The 21,920-nt window shown below is 42.9% G+C and overlaps 1 pseudogene; it reads right to left on the bottom strand.

Annotated features, from left to right (window-relative positions):
• Window positions 1-644: 644 nt before the first annotated feature.
• LOC141573220 (ribose-phosphate pyrophosphokinase 2 pseudogene) lies at window positions 645-16,479 on the bottom strand (annotated as a pseudogene).
• Window positions 16,480-21,920: the final 5,441 nt, after the last annotated feature.

Here is a 21,920-nt window from a genome sequence, read left to right as displayed (position 1 = left end):
GAAAATTCAGAGGGCTCCAGGGAAGGTTCCCAACTCGTGTAATCGAATGACTTAGGTCAAGTCACAACACACAGGAGCAGAGAAGCAACTCAGCTGAGCTCCTTTAATATCAATTGGGTATCAACAGCCTTTTATAGTCAACCAAACACAGAATTAGACATGGTGCCTGCCCAGTGGGGACTATGGAAGCATAATATAATTCTGGGCTCCTGAGCTGTACCCCAGGCATTGGCAAATAAAAGGGAAAATGCATGTAACTCAGCCTTGAAAGGTCAGAGGATGACCTGCTCCAGGGAAATCTGAGAGCCAGAGAAGGGTTGAGATGCAGCATCCTGGCATGATGACGTCATTGCTAAGCCTCTGGGTACAGTACCGGGACAAACATCTCAAGTATTGTTCTTAAAAACAATGACACAAGATGTTTCCCTGCTAGATGTTCCATCATTTCATTTGTCTTTGCAGTATGCTGGTAAATTACAAAGGTTAAAGGTATTATTCACCCTCATTCTATCCAAACAAAACAAAGGCTTAAAATGAATTGTCCAAGTAAGAGGTGGCTAAGGATGGATACCAACCTAGTTCGAGCTCTCTGGTCTTCTGACTCCAACCAATGTTCTGTCTACTGTAAAAATCAAAGAGAAAATTTAAGTTGGATCTCTGGGCCATCTATTCCAATTTACCATCCAGTGAAGGACTTCCTTCTATAGGGTTCTGACCAAAAAAAAAAAAAAGTAAAAGTAAAACTTACAGCCTTTAATTAATCTCTTAGTAATGGAGAGTTCATTACTTTTTATAATATTTTCCTTTTCTGATGATTAAAATGATGCACATTTAGGGTAAAATTTGGAAACTACATAAAAGCATAAAGAATAAAATTTAAATCACTCATAAACCCACCACAATGACATATCCTTTATTTTCCCCATGCTTTTAAAATACAAATGAAGCATAAGTTGATTCTTAACATTTTAAAAGGCTTGAGATTTTTATTTTCTTTCAAAAGAAGCATGGGTTCCCATAGGTTAAGATACACTGCCCACCACAATGAGATAGCACCTCATACCATTAGGATGGTGCTATCAAAACAAAAAACAACAACACAAAAAAAAACCCAGAAAATAACAAGTATTAGTGAGGACATGGAGAAACTGGAACCATTGTGCACTCTTGGTAGGAATGTAAATTGGTGCAACTGCTATGGAAAACAGTATGGCAGTTCCTCAAAAAATTAAACATAGAATTACCATTTATTCAGCAATACCTCTTCCAGATATATACCCAAAAGAATTGAAAGCAGAGTCTCAAAGAGATATGTGTACACCCATGTTCATAGCAGCATTATTCACAATAGCCAAATGGTAGAAGCAACCCAAATGTCTATCAAAGATGAATAAGGAAAACATACTATCTACATATAATGGAATACTATTCAGCCTTGAAAAGGAAATAAAATTGACACATACTACAGTATGGCTGAACCATGAGGACATTATGCTAAGTGAAACAAGTCAGTCACAAAAGGACAAATACTATATAATTTCACTTACATGAGATACCTAGAATAGTCAAACTCAGAGAAACAGAAAGTAGAAGGGTGGTTGCCAGGGACCGGTGGGAAAGGAGACATGGAAAACCGATCCATGGGTAGAGTCTCAGTTTTGCAGGATGAAAAGTTCTGGAGATTGGTTGTACAACAATGTGAATATATTTGCTACCACTGAGTTGTACACTTATAAGTGATTAAGATGGTACATTTTAGACTAAGTTTATATACTAAACTTATACTATAAGTTTAGTATATAAACTTAGTATAAAGTTCCTCAAAAAGTTTATATACTAAATTTACACTAAATTTATAATCCAATTATTGAAAAGAAACAAACAAAAAAAGACTCACCAGAGCAACACCAAATCAAACTGTGCCTTCTTCTAGGTGATAAAATTGTAAATATATGGAGATAGTCATTGTGCTCCAATTGGCCTTTCTTTTTTTCAAGCCAACTGTTAGGTTCATCAGCTTTTCCCGATAAGACAGGCTGTTCAGACCCTTTGTTCTCCTCCAGTGTGCTCCTTTGAATACTCTCTAGTTGTTGTCATTTCATGTTTTTCTTAAAACTGAATTCCCAGTCTGAAGACCAAATGTGGTCTAAGAGAGATAGAATACTTTAGAACTGTTCCTCCTAATATCTAGCAGACCCTGGACTTCTAGCAATGTGTTCGGACAAAGTCATCAACTAAAACCCCAGGTCCGTTTGTGGAAGCTGCTTCCCACATTTGGGACATGGGCCTTTGAACCTAAAAGCAGAATTTTTAATATTCCTATTCTATTTAATTTCATATTTTGCCTCAGCTGTGTTAAATTAAATCACTTCCAAGAATCAAATAAGGAGGGGGAAAAAAAACACTAGATTTTTTTATGGTCTAAATAAAAAAGACCAAATCTCAAAGGCACATGAGTCTCCCTTCCCAGCTTCTTCCACTATTCTTCACATGATAAACTTTAACATCCAAGCTTTTGTTAGATCAAGATTGAGAAAAATACAGCACACGAGGCAAATCAGTTTCATGTAGTGTGCCTGCATTTGATTGGTAGTGGCTGCCAGCAGTACGGGGCTTAGCAGGAATCTGGAGCCACACCCAGGTAGAGCAGGAAAGAGTGCAGTGATCGATTAAAGGTGTCTGTCAAAGGCACAGGTGAGGAGAGAGCGGTAAGCATGCCACCCAAGTGCCAGCAAGGACCTTGGGTTTTACTGGAGTTGAATTTCTGCCACAGGTCCTGTGATTGAAATCTAAAGGCTATTAGTAGGAGTGTTTTAACTGTTCTTGTCATTACCCTGTAGCAGGAAATAAAGCCAGGAAAGGAAACCTAATGTCTGTAATTCCCTCAGACTTTAAAGGACATCTGCATGTGCTGGGCTGATGATTCGGTTTCATCCCCACCCACTCAGGTCTGAGCCAGAGTCTAGACCAGAAACAGGAAAGATAATTCTAAAGGAAACCAAAAGATAGAGAAAACATTATAATGTTATTTTTAATTATACATAATATTATATGAAGCATATGTATGTGAAAATATCCTTTTAATTTTATATGAAATGTGTATATCTATTAATCAATTTCCACTTAGAAAGACATATACTTTATACCATATGCCATAGATAAAGACATATACTATCATAGCAGAAATACATAGGAAAAGCAATGATTAATCTGATACGCATTTAGGGTAAAATTTGGAAACTACATAAAAGCATAAAGAATAAAATTTAAATCACTCATAAACCCACCACATTGACATATCCTTTATTTTCCCCTTGCTTTTAAAATACAAATGAAGCATATGTTGATTCTTCACATTTTAAAATTTTAAAAGGCTTGAGATAACAGCTGTATTCCCAGCTGTTAAATTAAAAGAAATTCAGTGTATTTTTATGTTATAAGGCAAACAATGGCCTGAGCCAAATCTGCCTGTTGCATGTTTTTATATGGCTTGTGAGCTAAGAATATTTATGTTTTTATGTTGCTTAAATGGTTGGGGGAGGGCGGGGGGGGTAATAAAAGAAGAATATGTCTTGGCACGTGAAAGTATATGAAATTCAAATTTTGGAGTCCATAAATACAGTTTCACTAGAACAAAACACTACTCACTCATTACACATCATCTATAGTTGCTTTTGGATGGCCATGGTGGAGTTGTGTCATTTTGACAAAGCCAAATATATTCACTATCTGCCCATTTATAAGAAAAGTTTACAGAAAAAAATTCTAAGGGATACTGATCATGATCATTTCCGGGATATAGTTTCAGCAATGCAACCTGTATTTTGGAGCCAAAAGCAAGTAAGATTTTAAGCGACTTGGGATTTGTTCTTACCCATATACTTTTATTAAAATAAATATTAATATAAAATAATTTAATAAATTATAGCTCTGAATTTTTCATAGTCACAAAATATAAAATTATTATTGTAATCAACATTATTGAAAATTAAAATTTTTAATAATTTTTTTTAATTTCAAATTTTAGAAATTATTAAATAAAAAGTACTACAATAACCATTTCCTTTTAAAATAGGAAACAGCAAATAGCCTAGCACCTGGCATATACTGGGCATGCAATAAATGTTTGTTGCATTAAATTAAAATAGTTTAAATCTTCCTATTTCAATTCATTAAACAAAGCAGTTACTCCAAAAGTGTGGAAATAAATGAAGAGCTACCCAAATGAGAACAAGCAAAGGCCATTTATTCAGGGCTTGCTACAGCAAGGGGGTCAGCCACCATCATTCAGGTTTGGAGAGACTCAAAGGCAGGCAGAGGTGTGGGAAAGCTTTGTAGTGGAAAAAGGGGAAGTTTGAGGGCATGCTCGGATTGGAGGCTGTTGGCCTGAGAAAGCTGTAGTCTAGCTCACTAGAATTGATTAGGGAAATATATTTGGCTTCCTCCAGTAGGTCCCACATGGGAAGTTGGGCAAAAATTAGGGAAGCTGTCAGTTATTAATCAAGTCTTGATCATTTGGGGCCAATTGCTGTAGGATTTGTTCGGCTTCCGGAACTATTTGCTGCAGATGGTCAGTCCAAGTCGTATTTTTATAGATGGTCTCACCATTGCCTGGTTGTAGATTAGTCTCTCAAATGCAAAAGACTAAGATTCACTTCAATTCCACAAACATTTGTACAACAATTAGCTACATGCCAGGAACTGCATCAGCTACTAGGAATAAAGAGATGGATCTGACATGGCCACCACCCCATATTGGGGCAAGGCAGGCACATAAAAAGCCCACCAGGAGGCGGTCTTTCTCTTATCTCTTGCAGAGAGGAATGAAAGCTTCTCTAGAAAGCGCTGTGGATACAACCTCCAAAAGAGATGTCACTACATCACTGCCTTCCAAGGGGATGCAAAGCCCTTAGTTCTAGGAAATGGTTATTACATCTGTCTTGCTGACATTTAAGACAATGTTCTCAAAAGCCTACCCAGCAAAATGATAAATCCATCAAATGTCTTTACCTAACAGTTTGCTTAATTTAAGGCCTGACAATAGCACTTTCTTTCATTCACTGTTGTTTCCAATCTTAGAAACCAGAAGAGTGAAAACTACAAAAATTAGACCAAAGTGCAACAGCTTCCCACAACCAGATGTTGATTTTTTTTGAAGCATAGTCCTGAATATGGAACGGCACCAGCCAATCAGCAATTGTTATACCCCAGGCAATGGGAACCCCTCTGTCCCAATCCAATTAGCCAGAACCCCAAATTTTCCACTTGGCCCTGGTTCTCACTCCCCACCATACCTCAGATTGCTTCACTTATCTGTCCTTGGACCTTACAAGAGCTGCTGGGCTCACTGAGGTTTATCAGTGGCATCCATCACTTCGGACTCATTCTATTGGCCAAAGCAAGTCACATGGTTAAACCCGAATCAGGAAAGGAGAGTAGACCGCGCACAGGGTGAAGAATCGGGGCCAATGACATCCTCTACCTCACAGCATCTGCCTCTGCCTGTGCAGGATGGTGGTAAAAGCATAAACAACAAAGCTCAGGTAACCTGGCCTGTAGCTCCAGCCTCGACTGTCCTCAGGACCGTTCATAAAGCATAGCGTAGTGTAGTGAACTGAGGTTTGGAATAGACAGATTTAGGTTTGTTACCTAGTTTTCACCATTTACACCATTGAAACCTTGGGCAAGTGACTTAACCTTTCTCTGACCCTCATTGTTTTCACCTGCAAAATAGAGAAATAACAGCATCTTCTTTAGATGTAAAACAGTATCTGTCTTTATGGTTAGGGCACAGCTGGAAGGAGATGGCACCCTCAAACTGGAAAATTTGACAAGAGTATAATAAAGTGGGCGGAGTTTAGGGAAAGCAAACAGGGATGGGGGAGGATGCCCAAGTTAGCAAGGGGGCCTGGAGGACACAGCCCACCTGCAGTGAACCACAGGAGAACACGCGACCTCCTCCGTCCTCTTCCTGGCCCCCTCTCCTGCCGGTACCTCCCACTGACCAACCCACTGACCAGCCCTGGGAGAGCCAGCAGCCAGGCAGAGGGGCCTATTCCCCATGGCTTAATTAACAGACTCCATCAAAGGCCTGAGTGGGGCTCAGCAGGAAGGCAAAAATGGTGACCGGAAGGGTTTGAGAAGGGGACACCCACAAGTACAAGCGGGCAGGCCACAGCTGACCACAGGAAGTTGGGGCTCTTCTCAGTGTGTCTAAAATCATTTATAAATGATTACAAGTTATGTTATAAACAAAAACGAATTTTTAACACTTTTCCGTGTCTTTGCGTCTGGTGGCTCACTTTATTCTTACTGTGTCATCTTTGGAGCATTTTAAGGAACTTTAAATAAGTCATCTCATGATACTTCACAGGAAATGTGCACCGATAAACAATAACAGTCAGAGTTGGCCCTTCTCACTTAAGCACGTCCTCTGTGCTGGGGGATAGTAAATGCAGCACTTCACTATTCAGAGCAGGGCTTCTGGTGACAGCTATCCTAGACTCAAAGGCCAGCTCCACAATTTACTGGCTGTGTGATCTGAAGCATTGTCTCTCCTTTCTATCCATTAGGTCCTCCATCTGTGCAGTGGGGGAAGATAATAAAGTTTGCCATGAACTCTACATGAAGTGCTGACCCACAGTAAATATTACCACATTGGCAGACCTCGTCTCGTGTCATCACTGCAACTGTGAGGTCAGTATTGCATTATTACTAATCCCCTTTTACAGACAAGGAAACAGGTTCAGGAAGGTTCAGTTACCTGTCCAAGTTTATACAAATGCAAATCTAGGTCTTTCTGACTCACACCCACGCGTGTTCTTAACCACCGTGTTATGCCAAACTCCCACCATTTATCAAATCTGCAGCATTTTGAAAATGACAGAATTGTTTTGGATCTGTGTGCATTTGTTCTTCTATTTTTTAACTTTTGAAGAACTTTTTTTGCCAGTTTGTCTAAAAAGCCATTTATTCAGAATGGAAGTAGGGTCACAACAGATTATCAAGCCATGGCCTGAAAAACCACAGGACAAGTCACCACTTCTGGTGTATGAGGATGGGAATGGGTCCCTGCAATCAGGGGGGGTCCCAGTGACAACCTAACCAGGAGAAGCAGCGATGCCCAGCTGAGACCAGGGCATTTCCAAGTCCTCTGGTTCCCACAATAACAGTTAAATATAGGTATAGTTATCCAGCAAGGTGGAAAGCGCAACACAGAAGGGTTGCATGACTTGCCCTTAAGTAAATGCTGTAGCCAGGACTTGAATGAGAGCTTAAGGTAGGAGGCATGGAGTGGAAGATGCTGGCTGAAATGGCATTCATTGAGGGTTTTCTTTGTTTCGTTTTCACATCCTTTCAGAAGTGAAGAGTAAAAGTTCCCACTGTCCAAATGCTTTGTTTGCCTTCTTAGTAAGAATTTGTATTTCAGTGTCTGTTTCTAAATAAGGACCTGGGAGGTGACCCCACTTTGCTTTTCTTTGCTTTGCACTGATTTACTGAAGAGCAAGACCCAAAAAAGGGATCCTAGAAACCAGGTCTCCTGAGAATGGTCCACTGCCCTTTACTCCTTACTAATTATACCCCAGAAAGAACCTATGATGGAGACAAATGGGAAGTGTGAACAGCTCCTTTTTATCGCCCAGGAGACAAAGCAACAAAGAACTGAAACAGCTTTCAGTAGAATTAATGCAAATCCTAGTCCTCCGATGACTAACCTACCCCAAGCACCGTCTCCCAAACCCTCCACTCCCACCCCCAGAGGAAGAATTAACTACTTGGCACAAATGAGGTGAGGTTTCCTTTCTGTCCTGAAGAGGGAAAAAGAACTTCTCCTCTAGACAGCATCCTAATTTGTCTCCACTTAGCCACATAGCTCAGGACAAGAGCTTTTGAAATTAATGATGCTTTTCTAAGAGTAATTGCTCCTGTTCTAATCATATGCTATTTCTTGCTACCCACGGGGCTCAGCATTAAGATTGCCTAAAGGAATCAGCAAATTGCCCAAAATGCACTGCTCTCAAGCCTCCAGGTTGCTTAATAAATGACGATGAGTCATCCTAAGCCAGGTAGTCACCTCACATCCCTTATAACACGTGAATGTGCTTTCTTAAGAGGCAAAGCAGAATGTGGGGCTGGGAAAGGTAGGGGCTCAGGTTTTTTAGAAAACCTTCCAGCTGTTGTTTTTTTTTTTTTTATTGAAGTGAAATTCATATAACAAGCAATTAACCATTTTAAAGTGTATAATTCAGTGGTATTTAGTGTATTCACAATGCTGTACAACTATGCGCTCTCTAGGTTCAAAACTTTTCCATCACCCTATAAGAGCACCCGGTACCCATTAGGTAGTCACTCTTCATTCTCGCCTACCCACAGTCCCTGGTAACCGCTAGTCCGCTTTCTGTCTCTATAGATTAGTGTATTCTGGGTACATCATATAACAGGACTCATATAATTGTATATGTGACTCTTTTGTGTCTGGTTTCTTTTACTTATAATGTTTTCAAGGTTCGTTCAAGTGGTAGAGTGTATCAGTACTTCAGTCCTTTTATGGCTGCATAATATTCCAATGTACGGATGTACCATAATTTGTTTATCCATTCCCCACCTCTCTTTTTGATGTGAATTATTCAGGTTGGTTGTCCAGCCAATACATATACAGAGGGTACCAAAAAAATGTATATACATTTTAAGAGAGGAAAAAACTGTATTAAAATTGTAATGCTCCATATATATTGATAACAAAAGATGAATACAAGTCATGTGTATACATTATTTTGGCAGCCCTGGTATAAAGTTCAACCCTTCTCTTCAGCCGTCGAGGCAGCACGGCCTCTCACTTCTGACTGTCGCAAACTGTCAGCTCGTGGGTGACATAATCCTGAGTGAGTTTTTCCCCACCATCACTTTTGAAAATCTTTGAACATTATCCTAATGAAATAATTAAGATTTAGTTATTGGTACTTTTTTCTTAACATTCTTCTATCTATATTTTTCAGATAAAATCTGTAGTTAAAACAATCATTCGCCTGAGAGACTTGCTACTTTAGAATACAAAAGGCAAAAGTATATTTAATATGAATGAAATAAACAAATACAGAAAGAAACCAAGAAAAGGTTTAAATACGCATTTGGAGGCACTCATAACAAGCTCATCTATTTCCTATTATCAAGAAGCAAATTAAAGAATCAAACTGGCTAAGTTCTAATGGATCTAATATAGTCTTTATTTCGAGGGAAATCCAAAACATAAAATTGTGGAGGAAAAAAAATGAAAGGTAGAAGCTAAAAATAAAATATAAAAGAACAAAATGAAAGGATATATTAGAATGTATCTCAAAAAAGTAGGAAGCACTGTACATCTTCCAACTTCAATTTGCAACTCACCAAGGCAGTCACAATTTGCTCATCAATTTCATGGTAACTTTAAAGAAGGTAGATCTATTACTGGACATAACTTGATGTTTAAGACTTAGAAGTTCAAGCAAGCATGGGTAGTTACCATGTTTTCAGAAGTGGTAGTTTAAAAGTCATGGTGATACCCAGATGGAGAGAGGCAATTCATAAAACTGCATTTATGTATAATTACATTGTACCTGATTTGTCTAAGTTACATCAGAAAATAAATGGGTCACTGGCCATGTTTAGCTAAGTAGAGCTTAGTTCCAATTAAGCAAAATAGCTAGTTTATTTGAACCCCGAAAGTCAACATTCAAGGCATTTCATAATTTTCTAATGTTGACTCAAAAGGAAAGGGCTAATTCCATATAGGGCTTTACCCAAATGTCCATCATATTATCACATGTAAAGTGGTTCCCAAAGCACTTTAATAGGAAGTTATCTTTGACAACCTCAGAAATACGTAAACTATGAATTTCCACAAAGGAAATTACATAAGCAAATTATATGATTATGGCCTCAAAGTACCAGAAGAACAAAGATAAAAGTGATCTGTTACTACAAGGCATTTCTCATTCAAGACAAGTTCAATTACAAACAAAACAAACAGTCCCGTAACCCTATGCATTGTCTCCTAATACCATAAAGATACGTTCCAAGGTTAAAACAGAGATCTGACGCTTTAATATTCATCATTCTATCCTTTGAGTTTTTGTGGTGTGTTTTTTTTTAATTTGGAGTATAATGTCTGAAATCATAGCATCCTGGCACTACAGAGGGTTGTGGCTGAACAAGTAAGAGACAGGTTTGCTGTTGTGCGCTCTTTGGACCGCCTCAACAAAATCACGGAGATGGCAACAACTTGAATCTTAGACCAGTGTTGCATCTTGTCCTTCTCAGGAGCGGTGTTTGTGACACTGAGAGCCTCAGAGGCAGAATTCCTAAATCTGGAAATAGCTGCCCCAGAGAAGATTCCATGAGTAAAAATGGCATAAACTTTAATGGCTCTGGCACAGCACAGCTGTGTGCAGCACAGCATTTTCTGCCACAGCGTCACTCATGTCATCCATGAGGACGGCCACCGGATGTTCAACATCATCAACCAGAATCATCCTACCCACCCCATGGTTCTCCTTCTCTCTCGGGGAAGCAAGGCAAACTCCATGTTTGGTCTGTCTGTCCATGACAGTTCCTCGGGCTGGAATATTCTCTCGGACCCACTGGAGGATGGCAGCTTTCTGCATGGAAGTCACCCACGGAATACGGAAGGCCTGCGTCTGAGCAGCGTGCGGACCCATAGTGATGATGTGATGTGCCCCGGCTGCTATAAGCAGACTGGCCATAAGTTTTCCAGAAACTGCAGCACGACTCTTGTCCTTTTGATCTCATCAGGCGCATGGGAAACGGGAGTCCCGCCCTCACTCTGGAGGACCGTGCGCCTTTGCACCACTGATCACACCAACAAGCTCCATCAGGGTGTCCTACACTCTGTGTGGTATAGAAGCTTGGCCTCTCACACGCTCACTGACCTCTACTCGCTCTCCTGGTTGCTGAACTTCTTGGTGAGCAGCCTGCCCAGCTACAGCCCCAGTCTGTCCACCACTTTCTGGGGACAGGTCCTGCCATGAGCTGCCACAGAACAGCACCACATTGGGGGAGTCAGGGGATGCTCAAGGCGGCGACGGCAGGAGCAGGAAAGAGCTGTCCCTGATGATGGAAGTGGAGGAGGAGCTGGGCAGGCAGGTCTCGTGCTGGCCTGGGCACGAAGCCCAGCTCTGAAAGAGAGATTTTTATTTCTGCCACATGTTGCCTCACCTCTCTCTCTATCATTCTCTTGCCATATGAACCAAAGAAAGAACATAAAAGGAAAATAAACCACCGATAATACTTGAGTGTAGACTATAAAATTATTACTATTAGAACTTTTTGAGATTTCTTGAGCAATTGTAATTTCCCCATCCCTGTTACTCTGGGCTCCTTTCCTATCATTTGGAGGAAAAACCTTTAAAACAAAAAAGGCTTGTATGGCCCGTGCACTAAGAGTGCTGGGCTACTCCTGCCAGAGTGGATGTAGACCGGTTACACAAAGTGTCACAGTGTGAAGCAATGGAGTAGGGGTGCCAAGACCCCCCCTCAGAAAGCATCTCTCCTTGCCACAGAGACACAGCAACAAAGCACAGACAGTTTATTGTGATGAATAGGCACCAAACAAAGCGTCAGATGGAGAGAGCACTTCTTAGCCAAACAAAAGATAAAAGCCACTCCCAGAGACACAAAAACAAAACAACCTCAGCATTCTGCAACGCATATTGGAGGAAATAAGCCTCCATAGAAATCAATTGATAAAACTCATAGTAAAAACAAGAGCTTATTGCAAACAAATGCAAAAGCAGAGTCCGAGCCCTTTAACAGCTATTGAGATTAATCTCAGTAGAATGAAACATGGGACAAATGGTAGAGGCGTGACAGAATCTGATACAGAAGGCTTGATCTGAGCAAGATTATTCCTGTGGTTCACCAACTGAGAGTTCTGTAGTGGATAGCATGTTTTCAGCAGCAAAACAACAGCCATGCAACAGAAAAATCCAAACCAAATTAGCTTAAGTTACGATAAGGAAATGCATTGGTCCACTAAACTGGAAGACCTAACGTAGCACGGTTTGATCTCCATTTCATTTCATTTTTCTTTTCTTTCTTTCTTTTTTTTTTTTAAAGATTTTATTGGGGAAGGGGAACAGGACTTTACTGGGGAACAGTGTGTACTTCCACGACTTTTTTCCAAGTCAAGTTGTTGTCCTTTCAATCTTAGTTGTGGAGGGTGCCGTTCAGCTTCAAGTTGTTCTCCTTTCCATCTTAGTTGTGGAGGGCGCAGCTCAACTCCAGGTCCAGTTGCTGTTTCTAGTTGCAGGAGGTGCTGCAGCCCACCATCACTTGCGGGAGTCGAACCGGCAACCTTGTAGTTGAGAGGACACGCTCCAACCAACCGAGCCATCTGGGAGGCAGCTCAGCTCAAGGTGCCATGTTCAATCTTTAGTTGCAGGGGGTGCTGCCCACCATCACTTGTGGGACTCAAGGAATCGAACCGGCAACCTTGTGGCTCAGAGCCCACTGGCCCATGTGGGAATCGAACCGGCAGCCTTTGGAGTTAGGAGCATGGACCTCTAGCTGCCGGAGCCACCGGGCCGGCCCCCATCTTCATTTCTTTGACCTCCTCCTCAGACTGGCAAGGATACAGCTACAGCAGGTGCCAGCCTCACAGCACACATACGTAACAAAGCTCTGAGAAAGAACAGCATGTCTGTTCTTTCTGCAGCTCTCTCAGGAGTGAATAAACTTCCCAGAATCCCCAGCCAACATCCCAAAATTGAGTCGCATGCTCGCTTCTGACTCGGTCACTGCAAAAGGGTTGCGATTGCCACTACTGCCTTAAACAAGTCACACCGCTGCCTGGAGCTATAGACGATCCCCCCACAGCATGACTGCTCCCCAGTGGCGGGGCGGTATGGATACTGAAGAGGTACCCACCATAGTTTCCCAACAATTCCTCAGTTAGGAGGTACTGGTGACGATGCTGGGACCCCACAGATAGTTTTAAGCATTTAAAGGTTATCTTTGTGTTAGGACTTTTGGGTTGCAAGTAACAGAAACACCATTCAATTAGCTGGTGGGACTAGTTGGTTCTCAGCAACCAAGAAAAGGTTAAACTTCTAACGGGAGGGAATATCCAGGGATGCAGCTGGGCTGTGAGGGGACAGGAGCATGAATGCGGCCCGGGCTCTCCCTCCATCACTCACCTCTGCTCCTCTTCGCATACTGATGTCACTCTTTCCAACTCAGACTGGCTTTTTCCACGTAGCAAGAAACTTGGCTGCTGACAGCAACAAACATTTACATCTCGCAGCTTCAGCTCCTGGAGAGAGACCGAATTCAAGGTCTCTTTGGTCCCAAGTCAAAAATCTTTAGAATGGGCCTCATGGGTGGAGCTTGAGTTAGATGCCAATCTGTGGACAAATCAGCTGAAGCCAGGGGTTAGGAGTCACCCTGCACTAACATAGCAACTTCTGTTCTAACTGCATGGACGGAAAAAGGCAGTGCCTAAAAAGGAGGTCCTGGAAAACAATCCTAAGTGTCCACTACAGTAGTTACGCTCACTTGTATAATAAACTGTACAGAGTTCTCATTCCAAGGAAAGGACTCCTTCATTTGCAAAACTGTTTCTTATAAAGAATCCCACAAGCTATTATTATAGATAATAAGCGGACTCTGACAACTGCAATCAAGGTTAGCAAGGCCAAAGAAAGGGCCTTCTTTGTCTCTGGGTGAGAGACACCCTTGGCTCGGTTCAGGCTCAGGAAAGCAGAGAATTAGAGAGACTGTCATTTTCCACAATCATGGGGATTGAAGCCTTTCCCTCCTACCAAAAAAAAAAAAGCAAAACCATAAAGGAGTCGTGAAATGGAGCAGAAGCTCATGAGAAAGGAGCAAGAGAATATCTAGAAGCTGGGCCAGGGTGGAGGAGCAGGGCCTACGTCTCAGAAGGCAATAGGGCAATGGTTTCTCTCTTGGTTGGGCGTTCCCACAAAAGCAGATCCTGAAAATGATTTGGGGACAAGTCCTTTTGAGGTCATCCCAGGAAGCAAGTGAGGGAGCAGAGAAGTGTGTTTGAGGGTGTGATGGGACGCATTAGTAGTTGCATTGCTGCTATGAACAACTGGGGCCCCTCCAAGAGACTGTGTAGAACACACCTCAAAACAGCCCCCACCAGGGAGCTAGAGAGCTGGGATTTTTATCCTTCCGCTCCCATCTCCATTAGTTGTGAGTCACTTCTGGGGTCATATTCCCCTAGCATTTCCAAGTATCGCATACTCACCAGGCCAGAGAACCATGTGCTTGAAGCAGGAGGTCATTGCTGTGACATGGAAACTGTCCGCTCGACTTACAAGTGACCTCCAGATGGGCCAAGGGGATATGCAAGAGGCACTGACAGCATCTGCTATTATAGTCCCAAACCCACCCCTTCAACCACAATCTCCCCTCAGATGTTTCTAGTTTTTAACTAGATTTCATCTGGGTTCAATCAGCATCAGAGGAGTAGCAGCTTCCCACAGAGCACTGGGCCAAGCCCCAGCAGTGGTTCAGGAAAGGATGACCCAATGTGTACCAGGTCCCTCCCACAGGCCAGGTTCTGTACAAATATGATCTCATGGCAACATTCAAAGCAGCCCTATGATGTACATAATGTGGTCCCAGTTCTATATACATGTACATCTACCTACATGTATACATATGGAAACTGAGACCTGGAGAGAGGGAGGTCAAGTCCTCCGTCTCTAATAGCTAGGAAGTGACAGTCAAGACTCAAACCACGTAAGGTCAGCTCAGACTCTCACGCCTTCTCCTCCTGACACGTAGAGAGGCCAGTGCCTCCTCCCCTCAGGAAGAACATTTCCCCCCCAGAGCTGGGGTGAAATAAATCTGGTTGTCAGCCGGAATGTCTCACTAATTCTGAAGTAGAACCTGAACCCTGACTCCATGGAAACCACTCCTCATACACGTCCACTTAACACGAAACCCCTTGCATGCCAGGTGACTAGTTTTGCTGCTTTGCGTTTATATAAGGAGGGATGGATGTGGATGTGGCGCCAGCCACGGGGCAGAAACATGCATGTGCCTCCCTCCAGGGGAACACTCTCCAGGGCTGGGATTACAGGAACTCAGTGCCGTTTCAGTGGAGACTTGGCCTACATGAGGAGCAAGTTTTAAAGAGTCCAGGTGACGTATGTGGCAGTGTTTTCCAGCCTGGGGAGTGTGTTGCACAAAGGAAGTGGATAATTTTAGCAGGTTCACCTGCAGATGATTTCCCCAATGAGTCTGCAGAAGACGCCTCCTTCCCTCTCCAGGGCAACATGACCTGGGATTAACCTTTCATCCCCTGGAAGATATTGGATCCCACATAAAATCCTTTGCCCTGCCGCAGAAGCTCTCACCAACGATCGCCTCGTCTTCAAGTTTCACCACGGGGCAATGATTCCATTGATTCACAGGCATTTAATGGGTGTCTACTCCTGGCCCCGTGAAAAGCATCAAGGGTACGAACATGAGCAAGGAAGTTCAGGCGATGAAGGATTTGCATTTTCTTGTATTAAATTAGACAACAAATGTGCAGATGCTGGCATTGTGTCTGGCTTTGTGTACAGGTGTACAGTCATGTGGTTTCCTTTTCTTTCCCTGAATATTCTTCAAAACACTTTTGTCTGGTTGATTTCTCAGAGCCTCCTCGAATCCGATTTGAAATGAGACAGAATAAAAGCACAGAAATAAGTACAGGAATCCTTGAGTAGAAAGCAGCAGGCATTATCAGCTTCATCTGTACATCTGGAGATTGCAACCAGTTAGGCCGTGGAGCAGCACGGTGGGCAAGGGCACGGCTGTGGAGCCGGCGTTGGAATTCTGACTGTGACATCGCCGCCCAGACCTTGGGCGTTCTTTACTCTGTCTGTTTCCTCCGCTTTATAAGGGGGTGTGATAGTTAGTTTTGTGTGTCCACTTGGCTAGGCTCCAGTACGCAGTTCTTTAATGAAACACTCATATAGGTGTTGCTGTGAAGACGCTTTGAAGTTGTGGTTAATAGCTACAATCAGTTGACTTTAAACAAGGGAGATTACCCTCAGTAATGTCGATGGGTTTCATCCAATCAGTCGAAAGTCCTTAAGAACCAAAACGTTCACAGAGGAAGATTTCACAGAGAAACAAGAAATTCCACCACCAGCAACATCAGCTCTTGCCAAACCTGCAGGCTTGCCCTACGGACTTGGGACTCGCCAACCCCCTGTAGCTGTGTAAATCAATTCCTTGCAGCAGACAGATGATGATTGATTGATAGATAGATAGATCTATAGATATCTCCTATTGGTTCAGTTTCTCTGGAGAATCTTGACACAGGGACAATAATACATCCCCCCTCACTCAGTTGTTGAGAAGTAGCATGCTTACAACAGCGCCTGCCACGAGGGAACGAGCACACTAAATGTCACCTACTCAAGGCCACTCAGCTGGTGGCTAAGAGCTAGTCTAAGTCCCCAAGCGCAGGACTTTTACACAACACCCCATATTCCCTCTGCCCACTGCAGAGTCGTGCCAATCTGTCCTGCCCTTCAGAGCTCCAGTGAGAACATGAGGACGCATTTCCCACATTCCGTGCCACCCTCTTTATCAGCTGACTCACAAATGGCTGGGTCCAACTGCTCGGGTGATGGAGAGCCTGACCCAAATCTGACCATCTCACTCCTGAGGGCATCGGGGCTATTAAGGAGGTCCCCTCAGAATCCCCTCAAAGCTGCAACCTGGGTTTGGCTGTGAAGCCACCACGTGAGGAGTTCCCTTTGCTAGCGGGTGCCATTAGCCCAGACGAATATTCAAAATCATAAAGTTACAAAGCAATTTATTAAGGGTTTGGAGTTTTTTTAAGAATGGGAATATTTTTAGCATTATATTTTGGTTTTATCATGGTCAGCCTAAGCAAAGAGATTGGGAAATGATAAAGGGGGCCTAAGAAATGGAATTTTGGAATTTGCCAGAAACGAATACCGTTTGACCTGGGAAGAGATAGCAGGCGGAGCAGGGATGAATGGTGTACAATCCAGTAGATTCTTTAAAAGAACATTGCCAAAATTTGTTCTAAAACATATTTCATCTCCTTTTAAAACAGGAAGGCGCATTCTGTAGAGGGCAGAGCTGAGACACAGACAGACTGTACTTGCTGACATGGTTAGAACGCTTGGATCTAGCCCTGCCGGTAACTGGAATGTTAAATTATGTGAAACAATAAATATCCCCTTTTGTTCTTAAAAACAAAACACTAACTGCTTTGACCTTTGGCATTGTAACATGCAACCTGCACATATGGAGGAGACCTGAGGGGAGGGAGCTCCGTGAAGAAGACCTGAGGCGCTCTGGGCACCGCAGTGGTTTCCAGGAGGGAGTGAGGAACTGACCTGTAGGGCGCCTACTGCACGGCAGGCACAGTGGGGTGCCTTCAGATCTCATCCATTTCATATATATATCTTACGTATTATGTACTATAATGTACATTTATCACATACATTATCTCATTTACTTCCTACACGTATATCCCCAAAGTACACATCATCATTCCCACTTAGAGAAGGGCACTAAGGCTTAGCGTTGTTAAGTACCGTCTCCAAGGTCACACCAATGAGAAATGACAGAGCAGGTAGCAGAAGCCAGGTCCACCCCACCGCCATGCTTTGTTTCAATGCCTTCCTGGGCCCTCTTCCTTTCCAGCTCCAGTGCCAACTAAGCCTCTCCTCCCGGTCTCCCTTTGGCTTCTGCTGCTGAAAGCCTTTTTCAGGGCACCAGGGGCCCAGAGGCAGATGAGGCATCACTCCTAGTACAGAAAAGATGGCTCTTTGGAAATAAATTGGGAAAGCATATCTCTAGGACACCTATGGGGAAGTGCAGGGGCTCCGACACAAGTGATTTCAACCAGCTTCTGCGGCAGAGGGGGATTTCATTCAGGGTAAGCCAACCATCACCACCCTGTCATGAATGCCACGTGGCATAGCCCAGAGTTCTGAACCAGGTTCTAATGAGCTAAGCACTGGTTCCAGCTCAGCCCGAGTCCCTCAGAAGTCAAGGCCCCTCCCTGGACCTAGGTATCCTCACCTCTAAGGAGCAGGGCTGGGCCTAGAGGTGCTGTAAGCCCTTTCCAGCTCATCACACCCCGGCTCCTGTGATCTGAGAGGCACAGATCTCAGCACAAGCCTCAGTCACTAGGCCAGCAGGAGGCCAGGCTCATCATTTCTTTTCCTAAGTAAATGTCAGGTAGAAGAAAAGTAGGTGTCAGCGGGGCTCATTTGTGGTTCCCATCACTATGGAAAATCCCTTAAGCTTTGGCAATCTCCACCTGTGGTGACGTGAATCCTTGGTCTGGATCTAGGAAAAACCTGGGACCAATTGCCGGGACGGAGCGCAGCACGTCTTCCCCAGGCTTTTCTCACCCTCTTGCTGGCAGGCTGCCTCTTGCCGGACTCAGTTGTCTCCACTAATTAAATGTCACACTTCCAGCTGCAATCAAGAGATGCTCTCCAGGCAATTCAGTAGAGCGGAAAATAAGGTCCTTCCTATTTCTTACTACCCTCAACAGAAAACCAATGACAAATAACAAGGTCGCTATGAGGGGCTCATGCCCAAGGGCGGCAATTATGAGACAAAGGACAGCTTCCTACTCTACTGTCACCACTTAATTCAATGAATATCATTTGAGCCCCTGTGCCCAAGCATGTGCTCTGTGACAGAAGATTCAAAGATGACGAGGGGCTCCATTCTCAGGGAAACAGTATGGATTAAGTAAAAGGTAGCTTGAATTGTTGAAATGAAATTGCTGTGATGGAAAAACCATTCAGTTGATCTGGCAGCTCTTTAAATAGTAGTAATAACTACCACCATTTATTTGAGCACTTACTATAATTGAAACTACACTGAATGCTTTATATATATTATCTTTGTTAATTTTTACAACCCGGAAAGGTGATTATTTTTCCCAATTTACAAATGAAAGAATTAGGGCCTGAGACAGTAAGTAACCTCCTACACTTACACAATTAATAAATGATTGACTGGGATTAGAGTCCACTTTAAGTCTGATTCTAGAGCCCATGTTTTCATTCACATACTTAGACAGCTTTTGTACGAAAAAGGCACCTCACACAGAAAATATGAAAAAGATTCCTTTTTGAAAAAGAAGTATAAAATAGTATAGATTCAACCTTTTACCTGCCCTTGTGCTATGATCCAACAAGTACAGCAGAGTGGAAGACCAGAAACCTGAGTTCAAATACAGGTTTGCTGGTTCAAAACGAAACCTCTGGATCCTGTCAAGTGAATCTGAAACTGGCCCCCATGTATGGAGGGCAAGGAGAGACCAAAGAAAGAGGCAGATCTACTACTCTATAGATTAGCAGCAGGTTTAATAAGCAAGAGAACTTACGAGGTTTGTCTTGGGCAACCACAAAACGAGTAAATCTGTATCCACCTGCCTGAACCTTAAATGCTTATATAGAAGCCTTACCTGGGTTCAGTCACGTCTTCCCATCCAGGTGATCTCAACACCACCTCACTTTCAAGGCTGCATCCTTGAAATGGTTCCTACTGTGGGCAGAATATGCATTTCAAGAACAGGAGGGGCTGAGGAGTTTCGGATTGCTCGGGTCCAGCTTTCTGGTAGAGTGGTCTCGTCCTCTTGAATTCTTCCAAAGTTCTGAAGCAAACTAAAAGCCTTGGCTTTTGGCAGCTAGCTGCCCGTTCCACAGTGCCCTCTGGCGACCAGATGATGTCATACATGACTTATTCTTATTAAATTCAAGAATAAAATGTCTAATAACCAAAGATTCAGCCGGGTCAACCTTGCAGAAAGTAGATTAAGTCTGTTTTCCAGCCTCACGACGCCACACTCCCCACGACTGGAGTAGACAAAGCACGGTTTTTGGCATCAGGCTGACCAGAGACCAAGTGCCAGCCACACCACTTCCAGATGTCAGTGAGTGGGACTCAGCACTGGGCCCTGCGGGAGCTCCCTGAGTTTCTGCCTCTGAGTGTCCCTGCTAGCAGCCAGAGCCCGGTTTCATCACGGCTCCGAGTCAATCAACCATGCCAGCCAAACCCTGAAGATACTCAGATAATTACCTAACACCACTAACCCTTGCTTTCTACATTTCATTGATTCAGTATTTAGGGTTGTTTTCTTAGTATGTATAATTTTTACCTACTATGTATAACAAAAGAAAAAACTCAATCTTGAGACAAACCCAGAACAATAAAATTCCTTAGTAGAATCTTTAGGACCTTAGTCAAAGAGGTGAGACCTTTATCCATTTACATCTTAATGGGCATCAGTTTTGTAATGTTTATCAATAATATATTTTGCCTCACCACGTGCTCATAGTTGAACAGTGCTTCACTGTTCTTTATACATTTATTTATATTTAACAAGTTTGTCATTATTCCATTAATAATAAACTTGACTGTAAATGCAATACGAGAGTATCTCTGTATCGCTAACATCTCTCTGTAGAAAGTTTCAATAGACAAAATAGCCTAATTGTGTTCCACATCACACCTGCGTGTCAGACCTGTATTCTCAGCATCCAGGACTCATTCCCACCAGTCTTCACCACTGGTCCGTATGTGGTGGGTCTCTTTTTCTTTGTTCATTTCTCCATTTGTATTGATTACATTAATTCATTGATAAAGTGGTTCACAAAACTCAACTAGATCCTTGAGTATCCCTAATATCACTTTATAGAATAAAAAAAAATTTTAAAGATCTTCAGACGGTGATGCTGGTGGTGTCAGTGGTGACCCAGACTCCAGTTTCTGCTCCAATTGTGTGACAGGATTTGTTTCCCTTGAAACCAGAACTTTGCATGTCATGAACTGCTTGAGGAATTTTTTTTTTAAGGGAGCAGCTGCTCAAGACAGTGTAATGAGAAAGCACTTTGATGTTTCCATGACTTGTCAGCATAAACACTGAGAAGTGGTAGAAGGGCGGGGAGTCTTGTAGGACTTCCTGGAGAAGGTGACACTTGAGCCTACTCTTAAAGTTTGAGTAGAAGTAAACCACATGAAGCAAAGTTTAAAGACAAGGGTATTCCCACAGGGGCCTGACAGGAGTGAAGCCAAAAATCCAAAGAGAGGGAAGAGTCAGCCTCACACATTCTGTTTTACTCAGGCAAGACAAGGTCAACGGGTATCCCTCACGGTATTCTGCTAAGGAACTTGGGCCATTGTTGTAGGAGGGTAAGTTACTGAAAGGTCTGAAAGCCAAAGTGTCACATGACCATATTCTGCATTTAGCTGAATATTCAAATTCTCTACTGGCTGTGCAGGACAGATGTGCAGGGTGAGACAGGAAGAGTCAAGAAGGTAAAGGAGGTTGTTGTATTTCAGAGACTGGAGCGCTGTTGGAGTCTTTGAGGGGGCCAAAAATTAGCACCCCTCTTCCATGATTGAGTTCTAAACCAATTGAGAAAAAAGGCAAAACGGTTAACACTTTCATGACTGACAGACACCAGGTGGAGGCTGCTGCTTGTATCTGTGGACTGCAGTTAACTTCTTAGTAGGGAACCCCAAATTATTCAGATGTACCCACAAAACTACAAGTATTGCTGGACCACCCAGACTACTCCAGGCCTTCATGCAGACCCCTATGAAAGTTACAGCAAAAAGCAGAGCATAACACATGCTCCCAGAAGGCAACTCAACCCCAAGAGGAAAAAGGAGTTGAGACAAACATGCCGATTGCCCTCTTCCCGTATTTAATCAGATAAGTCACTCCATGTCTCCCGGGCAGAGGGAAAGGGAACAAAGAGAGGCCAGGTGCATTATTAGACTCATTATTCCTCCTCCATGTAGAAAAAAACACCAGAAGTGGAAAATAATCGTTCCTCCCTTACAGTCCCATTCTTTCTGTTATTTTCACCCCCTGGGCTTACCCATCAAAGCCC

This window comes from Rhinolophus sinicus, chromosome 4 (genome assembly GCF_057876585.1).
Source record: "Rhinolophus sinicus isolate RSI-liver-muscle chromosome 4, RSI-T2T, whole genome shotgun sequence".
NCBI lineage: Eukaryota > Metazoa > Chordata > Mammalia > Chiroptera > Rhinolophidae > Rhinolophus > Rhinolophus sinicus.
Note: the sequence above shows the minus strand (reverse complement) of the source record. Positions and strands in the feature narration are given on the sequence as shown.